This window comes from Saccostrea cucullata, unplaced genomic scaffold (genome assembly GCF_032062105.1).
Source record: "Saccostrea cucullata isolate Sc308-1 unplaced genomic scaffold, CSIRO_AGI_Scuc_v1 ctg6659, whole genome shotgun sequence".
Taxonomy (NCBI): domain Eukaryota; kingdom Metazoa; phylum Mollusca; class Bivalvia; order Ostreida; family Ostreidae; genus Saccostrea; species Saccostrea cuccullata.
Window position 1 is genome coordinate 11662 of NW_026918895.1, and position 14559 is coordinate 26220.

The window sequence follows — 14559 nt, forward strand, 5'->3', positions numbered from 1 at the left end:
TAAATATAAGTAATAAGGTATCATTTTAAAACATCTATCGGGCTATAAATACGGGTCGGTACGAGATTAAATTCATCATAAAGCCCTTCGGGCTTTATGGAATTTAATCTCGTGACCGACCCGTATTTATATCCCGATAGATGTTTAAAAATGATACCTTATTTCTTAAATAAGTCTCAATATTCAACGTTGAAAAATGACCCCGGTTCAATATTCAATGTTGAAAAATGACCCCCGGGCCAATTTTTAACTCGGGTCAATATTCAACGTTACACCGGTACCCCCTGAAAAGCTTTATTCATAAATATTCCTTCGATAAAAACCTCTCAAAATATCAGATTCTTTGAGAGGTGGACGGGGGCTGCTTTGGATGGGACTTCTAAGTCAACATGTAAAACTGACCTTTTTTTTTTACTGTTAAATAGATTAAAACTGCATATGTATATGATTTTAAGGTTTTTCGTTTTAGCAATCAAAAACACAACTATTGGCATGCCCGTCTTTTCATGATTTTATAAAGAAATCCAGATAACTACATATAATATCGTATGTGTAACATGTTATCTTGTACCCATGACTACCAGGGGTTAATGTTATCTCGTTCGTACGACTTATTATGTCGTACGTACGACTTAATATGTCGTACGTACGGCTTATCATGTCATACGTACGACTTAATATGTCGTACGTACGACTTAGTATCTCGTACGTACGACTTAGTATCTCGTACGTACGACTTATTATGTCTTCGAGGGTGACATACCAGAATATTTGCCTCGAGGTGACAGGAAAGCCCTAGGCCTGGAGTGTTATGTCACCCGATGCCGAAGGCAGAGGGTAACATAACACTCCAGGGCTTTCCTGTTACCGAGGGGCAAATATTCTGGTATAGTCGCCCGAGAAGCCATGTGGCTTATGTTATATGACATTTTTAAAATCAAAAGAAAATTTAAAAATCATTCCAAATCGTTAAAATGTACACAAATAATCCAAAAATGCCTGCTTGACGTAAAGAAATACGCTGTGTTGTTTACTTTTACTTAGCAACCGACGTCATCAAATCTCGAACCCGAACTAAAATGCGTAACGTAAAAGAACGAGTCTCCGGGACGGGTGAGATTCACTTCGATTCATTCCGGAAATCGAAATGCGCATGCGCAGAATTCTAAACATCAAACCCGATTGAGTCAGCATGGCGGCTTCCATATGAATGTTTGAATACGAAGAAAACGCTTCTTAACTGACTGTAAGTAAAAAAAACTTAGTTAGTTCTTGAGATCCAAATTGGGGGGGGGGGGCGGCGGGGATGGTAACACGTCATAAACGTCGGAACGGTGGGGGTGGGGTGGGGGTTGGGGGTAATCACAAAGATACAATAACTTACATGGAAAATTAGGCTTATACCTTTTTCGGTTTGGTCCCTCTTTTAAAATCCCCCCCCCCCCCCACACACACACACACTTTCAATTTGCTTCCGAAGCCTATCACACTATGATTCCTATCATACCCTATGCCTGCCTGGATACATGCAGATAAGTGTTACATGTAATGTACAGTGTATACATTACAAGTATAAATAAAACTATATCATTAAGTCTAAAAAAATTAAGGTAACACCTACCCCACTTCATCTTAAATTAATGGCTTGTAAAATAAAAAGTAGGGTGATGTTCAAGTGACAGAAGAAAAGATTAAATAAAAATTTGTGTCAAGGGATTTTTAACATTAATTTTATAATAGTTTTCAGTAATACAATGAGTAACAGAAATATTTCATTTGTTTTCATCTCTTATATTTTTATTTATATTTCAATGTTGAGGCCAATTTTTGAACTAATTAATGTAACATGATTTTATTTGTAACAGGAAATTAAAGAGGTAATTGAAAGTATATGGCTGGAGTGGACTGTGTACATATATATAGATAGGCCTTGGAAGCTCTGTCGGTAGAGCACCTGACTAGTGATGCAGGGATCCATGGTTCAATCCCAGTCCAGTCATACATTTTCTCCTTTCTATTTATGCAAAATTTTATTTACAAATGAATGCATGGCATTAGAAAAGAAGGCAAAGCCTATTTTAGCCCTCACCCTGTAAAAAAATAGATTATTTATCAATCTGAGGACTCAATTTTATTTCTTTCATTATGAAATTTATTGATTTTTTTTTTTAGAAAAACAATTAACAGACATCATATATGTTACCATAGATATGGACCCCTTCACTGGGTTGAATATAGGTAAGTTCATGTAAAGATGTGTAAGCAAGTACAATATAAATTTCACATTTATTAAATTTTTGTATTCACTTGCCAGTAATTAAAACTGAACTCATTCTATGTTGTCTTAGATGCAGTTCCCTGTGAATCATTTATTGGTTCAAGACTAAGTCATTGAATGAATATTATGATTTTTATTCTCCAGGTCCTTATACTGAGCTGGAGTTTTGCTACTCTGTAAACAATTACAATGGAGAGAAATGATCATGACTTCTAAAGTACTTTTACACTGACGTAAGTTGGTAAAATATCTAAATACATAATTTAAAAAGTAAGGTGGGGGAGCAAGATATATGATATACCTGGGTATATAAGTTTAATAGGTATAGATTAATTTAGGTAATCTGTGGTCTCCCTTATAATATCATGTCAGGTTATATAGTATTTGTTAAACACAGTGCCTAACCTCTGATCTCCTTACTAATAAATCAGAGTAAGCAACTTCCAGTTTCTGCATTCATTATAAGATCTCTAACAAGCAGGAGGAGAAGAAAGATCAAGTGCACCCCCTCTCCAACCCCTTTATTTCGCTCAGACTTTTCACTGATTCTTTAACAATGGAATAATTATTTGGTTATAAATTATATCATGTGTAAAATTACTGCACATACCACAATTTAGAATTATTCCTCCTAAAAATGTTCTGTGGCATCCTAATAATGTCACAGGCACCTGAAGTATGGATAATCCCCCTCTTTTTTTTTATTCCTTATTTAGTATTATAAAAATACACTGTTATTACCTTAGAAATCTGTCTCAAAGCTGGGAACCCCCCGCTTGTTTACAAATTTTGTTTCTTACCTTGTGTATTTTTATTATACCCTATAAGGCCATTTTTAAAATGTGAGAAAAACTACAATCTGTTTGCATAAAACAACATATATAGATGTGTTTGACTTTGACAGGGAAATTTTATTTTTTTTGAGATATTTTACACTCTTACAATTTTTTTTAATTAAAAAAGGGTTGGGGCTAATTATCCACACTTCAGGTGCCTGTGATAATGTACAACAAATGATAACCTTTGTCTCATTCATGTTTTTTTTTATCATCCTATGGTTTTCTATACTTTTGATCCAGTGTGAGACTGTACTGTGAATATGTAACAAATCCTACATTTTCATGATGATACATCTTGTGGTGATGCACTTCTCAATGTCAAACTTAATCACTAGTCATATTACATTATACACCTATAATATAGAATTGTGATCAGTGTAATCATATTGTAATAATCTGTTCATGCCCCCGGAGGGCCCTTGATTGGTGAATAAACATATATATATATACACTACATTGTAAGAATTAGATACACTTATTGAAGTCCAATATAAAACTAATTCTCGCTTCCATAATCTTTATAGGACACCAGAGGTAGCAAAAAGTTTATTTGACCTGATGTCACTTTATGGTGTATATCATTAGGGGGCAGCGGTCGCCTTATATTAAACATCATAAGGAGGACCAAAGGTCACCTTATATTTACATAAATAGGAAGAACAGAGGGTGTCTTATATCATATTGTACATAAGTAAGGGGACCAGAGGTCACCTTATATTGTACCTCAGTAGGGGTAGGGGGAGACTAGATCGAGGTCACCTTATATTGAACATCAATAGGGGGACCAGAGGTCACCTTATATTAGAGCTTTTTTAATAGTACGTGTTATGTTGGGAATACATTCGTAAATATGTGTTTATATACTGATGTATATGATAAAGACATAATTCCTAAATTTATAGATGATATATCTCTTAAAGTCCTCTTAAACTAACTTTAATAGAAATTTAAACAACTATCTAGTATCTATGACATATAAAAAAGATTCATGTTCATATTTAGGTCAAAGATAAAACTCATGATCAGAATGTGTCTTGTTGCAGGGTAAATGCCTACTAATTAATTAAATGGTCAGCTAGGATTCCATCCATAGGTGACAGTACATGCTACCATCCAAGATTTGGGAGGAGAGTCAAAGTGAAGACAAACTACCAGGGTAATTTAGGTTCAGGTAAAACTTTAGTCTTCATATTCACTACAGTTGTTAAAGGAGTCACTTATATTGATGAAAATGATAATTTTCACCAAGACTTAATTTGAATACATGAAGTACTTTGTGAAATTATTAATTATGCCCCCCTTCGAAGAAGACAGGGCATATTGCTTTGCTGCTGTCTATCGGTCGTTCTGTCTGTCTGTCAGTCCACCTAGTTTCCATTCATTTTCTTCACTACCATTGCACAGTCGCACCATTTTTGACAGAGTTATGCACCTTGGACTTAGAAAAATTCCAATTATTTGCAGCTATCGTTCATTTCTTTGCCGAGGTTGCACATACTGAAGTGAACTGTAGTATACAGATTTATCAGATGACTATCTAAGTCAAGTTATGTTTTGGGTACGATCATGCCATTTCTGACACACTTTATGCCCTTTTGGACTTTTAAAAATTCCAATTTTGGGGGGAGGGGGATATAAATGTTTAACAAACATCTCTTTTTTACCTTTGAATTAATTAAATAAGGTCATAAAGTTAGAAAAAAGGCTTCATGTAGCAGACTTCTTAATTTATTGAATATCTTATTGATTAGGAGAGCAAAAGATGCACCTGTACAGTTTATAATATATCAAAATGCATGATTTGTGATTAGTATTTCCACTAGTTTTTAATAGTTTTAATTATTATCCATCATTTCATTAATTTTTTTAACAATTAGGCTGATTCATATGTTTTAATATCTTTTCTTTTTCTTTTCATGTGTGCAAGGAGAGCCAGACACTTGGAAACCAACCTCTCAGTTGTGTGTTCAGTTCAGTTGCAGGTTGGCTATGGTAGATCAGCGTTTGATTTAGGCCTGTGCTGTATTGTCATTTGGTTAAGCTGGCAGTGCTTTGGGATTTTATCTCCACCTCAGGATCATGTGCTTTGAAAAGATGACTAGGAGTTCCTTTCTCAAACTCTTTTTTTTTCAAATCTATATCAAATTTCCCTATCCTGAATTTTGTTGTCCTGAGAGAACTTAATTAGCTATGTTTTAATTTTAAAAGCATGTTTGAAGTATTTGTTGGAATTTATTTGTTTTTGCTCGCCTGAACCAAAGTGTGACATGAGTTTAATTAATTGAAATTCATCCATTGTTCAGTTGTCAATGTAAACTATATTTACTTATTTGAATTTTTCTCCAAAACCCTCAATTTTCAACCAAACTTTGCAAAAAGCATTATTGAATAAAAGGGATTTAAGTTCTCCTTTGAATGAACATATACATTATGTAGTCCCCTGTAATTATTCACCTTAGTACAATAATAAATAACTCTGATGACTGTTAAGGCCTTTTGGGCCTTTTGTTTTGTCAATAATGGATCCTTGGAGAAGGTTGAGGGTAATAATCCCTTTGGGCAGAGTAGGGTCACCAAACTGGGTCAAAGTTAATTTATTGCAATATTAGGAGTAAATTTTTTAAAAACCTTTTTCAGAATAATATGAATCAGGGAGAGTTATGACCAAATGGGCTTTTTAGCACTGGTTCTCTGCCCTTGATTCTGGTCACTGATGATAAAAATTGGTTTTTCAGGGATCTGGTGCTGGTTAACCAATGTGAGGGTACCAGTCTAGCCTTTAGCACTTTTAGTGCATGCATAAAAGTTCTTTAATTTAAAAAAAAAAAGATTTTTTTTAAGTGTTTGCTACATGTAACTGATGAAGCCAGGTCAATTGAAAGTTACCTGTATATTGTAAGATTAATGTATTTTAGAACAAATTACAGGATTTTATATTCTCAATATTCTGAATAATTTTTCCATGTCAACCAATATCTAGGAACATATTCTAATTTTACCTATAAAAGTTACCAGGTAATAAGAATGTCAATATATTGATGAAATATTTGACACAATGTCTGGTCAGTCATTTATTTATATTTCATGAGTTATGAAATGCATGTACATAGATCATTCACAAAACTTTGTTTATTGGAAGTTAATTTGTTGTCTACATGAAAATTTTATTGATGAACAGATATTACAGGCACATGCTTTTGTAAACCAATGCACAAATGCTGGATAATATAAATACATCTGCATACTACACTGTACTAGAATTTGAATAAAGGTAAAGATTACCACAAAAATAATTATCTTCTTTATTTGAAGAATAAAACAATTTTTAAAGTTTGATTTTATGTATCTTTTTATTTAGCATATGTATGTATGTAATCATAATAAAAATATTATGAAATCGAAATATACTTATTCTGAGTTTATATTGGTATGTTTATCAAGATAAAATGATATTCTGCTACTACAAATATCTAGCTCTGTTGTTTAAAATTTGATAAATTCACCAAAAAATTAAAATATATTGTGAAAGTCTGAGACCTTTCTTAATTGGGAATTTAATTTTTGGAACCTGCATGAATGTAAACCTAGTTCAGTCAGTCATGTATATATTTCAGCGTATCCACTATATAATTTATATAATCACATTCACGTTTGGTTTAGCCCCTCCTGTTAGGTAGAGTCATAAAATAAAAATGTTATTTCGATTTATTAAATGGTACAAACGATTTTAAAAAAGCATTGTTAAAATGGCACGAATACGCCGTCGTAGTTTAGCCCCTCCTGTTAGATAGAGTCATAAAATAAAAATGTTATTTCTAATACACATAAGAAAATTTTATAATCATTTAATTGAAGATCTGCAGGGCTCAGTTGACTCGGGTGAGGTTTAAGGCTACTGAGTACTCAAGTTTTTTGTTCATGATTAAATTCAAAGTGCGGCCTTGGAAATTTTAAGCCAATTAAAGTGTGCAAATTAATTTAACAATTTTATTATGAGGAACATAATTATATCTAAGTCTTATCTATATCTTACATCATTATATCTTTTAATCGTCAGAGGTTCATTTAAAATATAATTATTTTATACTTCATGTAAATAGATATTTTACAACTGCGTATAGAGAGGATACAGGATTGACATATACTGGTATAGTAATGACAGAATGTTTGTATTCAATGCAAAGAAAAAAAACACTTGGAGAACAGTTGGGAAAGGGGCAGTAGTCTCAATTTTATTTTTAAATAAACGTACGTAATTTTTCTTTAAGACATTAACATTGGAATTTAACATAGGTTCATGGAATATTTTGACTAATCTCAAGGAATTGCCAATTTATTTATTTTTTTTAGGAAGGGTATTAAAGGACTTGAGTTAAAATTTTTATTCTGCAGTAGTAAATTAAATGTCACGGTATTATATAAGATGGTATTAAATAAATAAATAAGTAAATAAATACACAGTTTGTATCCGTATCTTTGTAAATTCACTAGCATTTCAAATTCACAAAACAAACATGTATGCATATATTACACAAGTATTAACTTTCGTAATTTTGTGTATATACCCCTTTTACCACCAAACTACCCATACACAACCCCACAAAAGAGAGTTGTGAAATAAGGCAATACTATAGTAATTTTCCTTTTTAATCAGTCTGATTAAAACTAGCCCCCTTCTCCTCCCTGACGAGTGAAAGGAGAAGGGGGCTGGTTTTAATCAGACTGCCTTTTACGAAATGTATGTACATGATATATATGATTTTTTTTTCATTACCTGTTAGTAACCCCCCCCCCTCCCCTTTTTTCAATAGAGTTGTGGAGTACATGTACAGCGAGGTGTTTTTTTTTATTATACTATTTATTTTTTATTCTTTAACTTTATTGAAGCATAAAGAATTTTTCCTAAATTATCTTGGAAATAAATAATTTGTTATTTATTTGCGTGCAACCCCTCCCCTTGAGTACACGATTATCATCAACTGAAGATGACAGAATCGATTTTGTTAGGAGTAAGCATTATTTTGGATCATAAAACACTTTTTGAGAGGGCTGTCGGTTTCGCTTTCCATACCTCAAGGTAAGAAGAAGCGAGACCGACCGCGGGTTTCTGACGATGTTAAAAAAGCGAATAAATATGTTTATTTAAACTTGTAACACATTTTAGGATGAATACATTTTTTTCGTGAAAACTATAACTGTCAAACATGCATCAATTTTTGATATTTCCATATTATTACCTACTTCAGAGTCTTTCAGTAATGGGAGTAGAGCCTGAACCTTGATTATATGAACGTACATAATAGATTTGCTTATAAATTTTACAAAAAGATTTTTGCAATATATTATTATTTATGGGAGCAGGTGGAAGCTGAGAAAAATCTAGTGAGGCAGTTGCCTCATTGCCACAATGGAAGCTACGCCCCTGATATGTTAATATTAAATGTTCACGATATAGAAGTGGGGATAAATGTGTTTTGAGTCGAGCGGATTCTTGCATTAATTAAGGTGGATAAAGTTAAAATGATAATGTCGTATGGATCCGGTGAGAGCCTGTCCTGAGACACAGATTATTCTCATTTGTCCGAGATGATGAACATCATTATATATGCCTGTATATTTAATTGACATGTATATTTGAAGCAGCTGAGAAATGGTACATGCATTATGAACATACATACAAAAAAAATTCTATTTTGCTCTTTGCTCCAAATCAAAAGTCAAGACATTCAAGACAGGGTTCAACTGACTGTTCTGGGAGTTCATAGGCAGTTCATTTATACTTCATCCAAAATGATATCCCTGATAATCCAATAATAAAAAAAATGAAAGTTTTCTCTTCATCTTGTCATGCTACATGTCACCGCATGAAGTCTCAACTCATGATTTGTTAGATGATATACACATGTTAAATTCTATGTTGGTACATTAGTTTTTTTTTAAATTCTTTTGTTCCCGTTACTAACCGAGGCAACTTATACATTAATGACTATGGCTTATTTTTTGTTTTCTCACATTTTCTACTGAATTTTTTTAATTCTCTGTCTTTTTGGAACACATCAATTGAAAAAATAACATAAGAGAACCAATTTTAATGAGTTGCAATCCCCCTATGTATGAAAAGAAATCATTACTTGTGTTCAAAAGTTCCTGAAATTCCTATATTTAATCCATGTAAAAAGACCTCGACTGTTGTACTATACCTTCTGAGAGTACTATGGTATATACACTATTTTGTATTTTTCAAATGTGAACCGTGCTAAATTGAACCAATTGCAATCAGGATTAAATTTTCATTATCTTGAGTTTAAATAGAGACAAGCTAGTTCTAATGAAAAAAAAACCCCACAGTCTTGGCATGTTTAGAACATAATTTTTCATGTGAAACATTTACTACGTTTGTTAAATTATGTTCTCTTGTTTCCCTCAGCATCAAATCTCATTGTTATCAGAAAAAGTTTACCAACAATGAATGTACTAAATCCTGTCAGAGAAAATAAAAAATCTGGTATACTTTGTTAATAAATATCTACATGCATTCTCATAAAAGAGAAAGGGAGAAATATTGAAGTAAAATTTTTTTGGTATCATTAGGCCTTATATCTCATTGCAGTGATGATCATTAAATCAAGTAGATTAACTTTTTAACTTGGAGTAATATTTAGCATATTTATGCAGTTTTCTCTATTGTAAAGTTTTCCATTACTCTAAATTTTTCAAAACCTTAGTCTTTTTCTGATGGCGATTTTCAAGGGGACATTATTACTTTCTAGCAACTGAGAAGAGAGAGAGGGGGGAAAGAAGTATAGTCGAAATATGGATGCAAAGTACTTAGCCGTGCTTGGTTATCATGGTTATGTATAGCATAAGCAAACGATAATGACATTCGACAACAAAACCACTTATTTGTTACTCTGTATTTCTTTAACTTACAGAGACAAAAAAGGACCTGATTGTCGAAGTCCTTTTTGGGGGTTGAACTATGTTCAATCTCCCTTGGTCATCACGGGCTTTCTAAGCGCAGTAATTTGTATTGATTATATAGTGGCCTTCCGTGGGGCTTCTGTGTCGACCAATTTACTCCTGTGATATTCAATGTAAACTTGCATAAACGTCCGCCATAAAATAGTCCATTTCATTTTTTCTGAATTTATCTAATTTTGATAAATGATACGAAACTAAATGCAATTGAATTTCATTTAACTTAATTTGAATACTATATTTTGATTAAATTAAAATTGATTTATACAGAACTATAAAAAATGTTGAAAATTGTCGTCACAAACCTCCTTTGCAGCACAAACAGCGGCACCTATAAAGAATGAGAGGGAAACAACTCTGCACATGTAGTATATGACTGCGCGAAACCTCTTTGCATTGACTGACGCGTGGAAAAAATATTTCAGAATCAAAGTGATACCTTTTTTTAACCATAAATATTCGAAGTTTTCAACAATATTTATTTGGTAATACAATAAACATCAAAAGAATAAACAAATTACATTGATTTTGCTATAAATGAACAATTATTGTTCGTTTAATATTGAATCCTAACACGTTTAACATCGAACATGAAGAAAATCGAAGAGAAAGTTATTAACATACACAGAAAATGAAACTTTAAGATAAATTACTAGATTAAGCTTTTTGAGTTTCCAAGTTGTTTTCATGTGGCATAAAATTTATAAGCATTTCACATATGAAATTCTTGATAAAATAAGTCGGAACAGCCAGGTCTGACATTCGAACTATATGTACGTATGTAAATTTTAAGTGGGAAAAACAACAAATTATAACAGTTTACGTTAGATCATATAACAAACTGAAACTTTTTTTATTGTTATTTTTCAAACTTCCAAACAATTAAGAGTCATGTGATGAAGGAAATAAACCATGGCAAAATCTTGCAAATATTTCACCTATGCTTCTAAGTATATTAGGACAGATACAAATGTAAAGTCTATACAACTGTAAATGAATTTACTGTGCAGTGATTTTCGGAGCAGAGTTCTCAAAATTTTTGAATCACTGTCAGACATTTGGTCTGACAAAGTCAAATGATCTGTTAGACTGGACAAAGTTTTGTCAGACCAGATACATGCATCTTATTTTGTACGCTGAATCGCTGATAAAGGGAAAAAATAATAGCACTAAAATAAGATGCCTTTTAAGTTTTATGATATTTGATCTCACAAAAAATTCTATCTTATGATACAGAGTCTCTAATCAGAGACATGCTTTAACAATTTTGATCGACAATCGTCACCATACGGACGATTTCGGTGTTTTGTGGTCCTTACCTAGGCACAGCGTTTTAGAAATTTGCATCACGTTCAATGTTTTAAACGGTCGTTTGGACCACTGTTTCCTTGTACGTTTTCGGTCCAGAAAATTCCCTACCTTGCCGACAAGACTGAGTGTTTTTGATAACTCTGCAGATAAGAATTACTTATAAAGAAAGAAGTAAATGTGTGACAATTTCAGATGACATTAATTTTTAATCCTTATTTCATGAATTTATCAGCATTCAGTGGGTCACGTGTACAACACTAGTACTGGACTTGAAAAATGTATGTTATATTAATTAATTCATTTCAACATGTCTGCATATAAAAGTGTATTGCAGTAGTACATTATCATTGAAAAAATGTTTCATTTGATTTTATTAATAAAAACAATTAAAATGAATGAATGCATGCGTGTGCGGATACAATGGCTTATTATTATTAAGACCAGTGATCGATATGCGAGAAAGATCGATCCTCATAATTACAACAGTTTTATTTCTTGCAATAGCTCGTTAAACTACGTCTGATTTTTAATAAACAAAATCAAAACAGATTCAAGTCGATCGTTTTAATTCATTGAAAGTTTGAAAAACTTGTCCAGCTCAGCTACATGTATATAGTATACCTGAAATTAAAAATTATGGGATTTAAAAAAATACATGATGATTGAGTTATACACATGTAAAGATAAAAACATTTTGATAGAAAAATTAAATACAAAAATTCTATAAAAATTAATTATTGTGTCCGAAAAGAACCAGTTACATTGTATACCCAAAAGATAATATCAACTTCTTGTTCCAATCAGAGGAAGAAAAAAATGACGATTTAGTGTATGGTGATGGTAACATTGAAAATAAAGTGCCAGTTGGTTGTTGGCACCAAGGATCTTGTATATATTAGAAGAGAGTGCTTCAAATGCTTTCATAGGTATTTTAAATAGATTATCAATGTCCGAAAAAGTAAAGAAAGGTGCCCAGAAGATAAAGATTTTATTTTCAGAAATTGGGATGAGCTGTATCAGCATGTCCATTAATATTTTACTGATTCATATACTACTTCCAAATGACTTTAAAAAGTTACGTTTGTTTTGAGAAAACTTTGCTGCAATAGAATCATTAGAATGCAAACCATTCAAAGTTGTGTTGATTCAGTTTGCTTAACAAATTAAGACCGCGGAACATTAACTGGCAACATTGGAAATATGCCACTTATGTCATCTCCATCTGTTACTGTCAAAATGTTAAACGATAAACAATGAAATGGGTGGGTACAATTTGACACGGACGTCCGAGAAAACACCGGATTGAAATTCTATTTTAAAATTCATTTTCAATCCACCTCAGCTACGCAAGAACGTACAATGTTACTGATTGACCAAGAAGACAAATAATTTCAATTTTGGAATAGTTTGAAACTTATATAAATCAGAATTTTCTGTCCAGTGTATTTAAAGAAATATAAAGGGACAAATATTTGATTTCTGTTTGGTATGTGAATGTGTGTGCTGGGAGGGAGGGGGCTGAACGATCTTGGAATAAATATGAAAATTTTCTTTTAAATTGACATCCCCTCCCTGCTTTTGTTTGTCAAACAGTTTTCAGTAAAGACAAAAGAAGCTTTGTCATCCTAGAAATAAATATATTCTATCATGTGGAGACATGATCTGACTCGACAATTTTTGAGCCCCCCCCCCTTCCCCTTCTAGAATGAAATGGTCGTCCCCTGAAAAAGTAATCTCTGTCTTCTTTTACTTTTACGTATCCTTAAAATTTTATGCTAAAGTACTCATATAAATATGAATGTCAAACAACATGTACATGTATTTGGGAATTGAAATTATTTGTCTTTCGGATCATACATTCACACTTTAGGTTTGAAAACAGCTCAGGTGGATTGAAAATGAATTTCAAACTAGAATTTCATTCCAGTGTTTTCTCGGACGTCCGTGTTGAATTGTACCCGACCATTTCATTGTCTCTCATTAAACATTCTGATTGTAACAGATGGAAATTCAAATGACGTAAGCTGCATATTTCTTATTTCTCCAGTTAATTTTCTGCACTCTTATATTATATGGATTCTATGTTAGAATTGGCTAAAAATTAATTTGGTATATTTAATGAATTAAATAAATTGGGATTTAAGTTAATGTATGTGTACAGGAAAAAATCTTCATAACTGCAAAACAATGTTATTAATATTGTGTAGATTTAGAGACCCCTCAGAGCTTGATATCGCCATATTAATTTATGCTGACACATTTTTTTCATGACAGGCACGTAGCATAGGGTAGGGGGGAGGAAATGTTCATTGACAGTCCGTCCCCCTACTGTTTGTTGCAGAATATTCAAATAGGGGTGATGTAGTAGTGTATGAGTAAAATTTGATACTGAAAGAAGTTTGAAACCTATCCCAAAACCCAAAAAATAGAATTTTCGAGTTAGAATTTTCGAGGCCCCCCTTTCAAAAACGATGCTTCGTCCCTGCATGGGAATACAGTCAAAACTTGTCTTAGCGGCCACCCGAAATCAACGGCCACTCGCGATCAGCGGCCACTTTCAGTTCCCCCCGGTGATTTTTCCTATATAAAACTTTTAACTGGAATAAACGGCCACCTGTGTAACGCGGCCAGCGGCCACTAAAATCCTCCCCCAACAGCCTTATTGACACTGTAATAGGCGGTCATTTCGTCACTTGTTGCAATTCTATCACATCTTTTAAACGTGTTGGCATGGGTAATTATATCCTCGATAGTCAATTTAACCTATTAAGCAAATTGCATTTAGATACGCTGAACTCTGTTTGTGTTTATGAAAAAAAATATTTGTCCTGTAAGATCAATTTGTAATAACTTTTTAAGATCGCCGATTGAAAAGTTAAAAGAATTTAATCACAATTAAGTGGTAAAAGTTTTTGAAAATCTGAATAAGAACAATACGGTTAAAGTCAATAATGTTACTCAGGTGAGTATTGTGGCCCATGATCTTCGTTATTCAAATGTTTTTGAAATTATTTCTTATGTTTGATGTTGTATCTCTATCAAATCTGCAATAGTTGACTTGTATCTAAAGCATGAAAAAATGTTCCGACATTATAGCTCCTTTACTTCCTGTTAAATCTTTCACATTACAATGTTCAACTCCTAGAAGTACTT

The 14559-nt window shown here is 32.6% G+C and overlaps 1 long non-coding RNA gene across 2 annotated transcripts; it reads left to right on the forward strand.

The window, feature by feature from the left end:
• The first annotated feature begins 1182 nt into the window (after positions 1 to 1182).
• On the forward strand, positions 1183 to 7056 carry LOC134274679 (uncharacterized). Of its 2 annotated transcripts, XR_009993673.1 has the most exons (6): positions 1183 to 1264; positions 2188 to 2238; positions 2423 to 2511; positions 4161 to 4288; positions 5045 to 6790; positions 6905 to 7056. It is a non-coding gene; the product is annotated as an uncharacterized LOC134274679 (long non-coding RNA). The 2 variants fall into 2 exon arrangements; XR_009993670.1 differs by lacking the exon at positions 1183 to 1264 and having other exon boundaries at positions 1527 to 2238.
• The last annotated feature ends 7503 nt before the right edge of the window (positions 7057 to 14559 follow it).